The following is a 2,571-nucleotide window of genomic DNA, read 5'->3' on the forward strand; positions in this document are numbered from 1 at the left end:
AGTGTAAAGTGTACTGTAGCCCACAGGTACATTTTAAAGAAACAATTAATTTGGGAAAAACACGGGAAAAAGATCTGAAAAATTAAATTCTCAGCAGGCTTTTTGGACTATGTAGCTATGATGAAATATTCTAAGACTCAATTATGTCATCAGTAAAATGAGGCTAATGATGGCTATCGTTTTTACTTCACAAGAATCTTGAAAGGGAAAAAAAATAATAGGTGGCAATTACTTTGAGCTTTTCTAAGGAAAGGTGCTGTATTACTAATAGTTTTTTAACATCATTATAATAATGTTGACAACCTTTATAAATTACACATCTTCTTTAACGTTTGAAGTACTTCGGGGCAATCAATACAAAAATAGACTTGTATGTGATTAAACCATATTTTTAAAATGGATACATTTTAACGTTGCCAGAATATGGCTTTAGAATTAACCTGTCGTCTCTTTTTTATACAAAATGTAAGGCCTGATGACAAGCCTTTTTTGAAACAGGTTTGGCCTCTGTCATGAGATTTCTCTTCCCACCACTAGATGGCGCCATCTGAAGTCTAAAGCTCGTCAAAATGCTGATACGCAAGGATGATGACCGTGTTCTGTTTCAGGGCATGGTCTGAGCGGTCAGCCATACAAAAGTCAAGGTTTAGGTACTATTCCTGACCTTGCTGTGCTCCACCGGCAGCACGTGACTATGGTAAATTTCCTCCGACCTTGCTCCCCTCCTCTCTAAAACCGACTCTAACATTTGACACCTGCCTCCGCTCAGGAGAGTTCACAAGGATGAATGAGATGATGCTGCTGACGGCCAGACCTTCTAATGAAACCTGCCATTATAAAAACCAATGATCAGAGGCGAGTATATAACTAAGGTCTGCCCCTTCCTCTGTGTTAAAGTGCTTCTGACTTGGGTGACATCATTCCCACATGTAAAAGAACATGCTGCTCGAGAAATGAAAATGGCAAAGAGGAAGGAGATGGGACCTCCGCAGGAGAGGGCAGAGGCCAGGAGGCAACCCCTCTGCACAAGAGAAGGGTAAGGCTGTCAAAATATTTTCTTCATTGCGAGAAGGAATTTTGCAAAGGAGTAGAGCTTTCTGGGTTTGTTGAGGACAGGAGGAACAGATAAGAATTTCCATGACATGAGAAAAATAAAAAAAGATGTAAAAAGTTCAGAGGAGAGATATTTGGAAAGTGAATGTTCTTAGTTTTACATCAAACAGACCTGTTTCTTTCAAGCTTTTTAAAAATTGGGATCAGAATCCTTACCATGAGATCCGCCCTCTTAACACATTTATAAGTGGACAATATATTATTGTTGATGACTGGTGCAATGTTGTACCACAGACCTCTAAAGCTCATTCATCTCGCTTGACTGAAACTTCATGTCCATGGGTTAATAACTCCCCGTTTCCTCCTCCCTGAAGCCATCATTCCCCACTTCAGTTCTATAAATTTGAATATTTTAGATACCTCATCTAGGAAGAATCCTGCAGTATTTGTTTTTCTGTGTCTGGGTTCAACCATGTTGTTTCCCATTGCAGAATGTCCCTTTCTTAAAAGTATGCCATTGTATGTATATACCACATTTTAAAAAATCTATTAATTGGTCAACTGCCTTTTATGTTGTATCCACATCTTGGCTATTGTGCGAAGTGCGGCAATGAATATAGGGTGTTAATATCTCTTCAAGATCCTGATTTCAATTTTTTTGGATAAATACCCAGAAGTGGGAGTGGTAGGTCTTATGGTAATTCTATTTTTAATCTTTTAAAATTGTTTTATTTATTTATTTATGTAACAGAGAGAGACAGATCACAAGTAGGTAGAGAGGCAGACAGAGAGAGGGGGAGGCAGGCTCCCCGCTGAGCAGAGAGCCCGATGTGGGGCTTGATCCCAGGATCCAGAGATCATGACCCGAGCCGAAGGCAGCAGCCCAAACCATTGAGCCACCCAGGCGCCCCAACCCTGTGCCATTTTATGGGCGCATTTAGGCCATTCACATTGAGAGTGATTATTGATAGATATGTTTTTATTGACATCGTGTTACCATTGAAGCCTTTTCTTTCTGTAGATTGTCTCTTTATTTCTGTTCAATGCTATTCTTAGTATTTTTCCTCTTTTATAGAACCTCCCTTAATATTTCCTGCAGTGTTGGCTTGGTGGTTGTATAGTCTTTTAAGCCTTGCCAGTCTTGGAAACTATTTATCTCTCCATCCATTTTGAATGGCAGTCTTGCTGGATAAAGTGTTCTTGGCTGCATAGTTTTTCTCATTTAGTGCCCTGAATATATCTTGCCAGCCCTTTCTGGCTTTCCAGGTCTCTGTGGACAGGTCTGACGTTATTCTGATGGGCTTTCCTCTGTAGGTAAGGAGCCTCTTTGTCCTAGCAGCTTTAAAGAGATTATACCTACAATTATGATTCCTCAATTTGACTATCAGGTGCCTTGATGTTTTTTTTGGAATGTATAATCTTGGGTGGAGACCTTTCGGCCTCTAGTACATGAACTCTGGTTCCATTCGCGAGATTGGGAAAATTTTCATGAAGGACTTGTTCCACTATATCTTCTAG

The sequence above is a fragment of the Mustela nigripes genome, chromosome 5 (genome assembly GCF_022355385.1).
Source record: "Mustela nigripes isolate SB6536 chromosome 5, MUSNIG.SB6536, whole genome shotgun sequence".
NCBI classification, from domain to species: Eukaryota; Metazoa; Chordata; class Mammalia; order Carnivora; family Mustelidae; genus Mustela; species Mustela nigripes.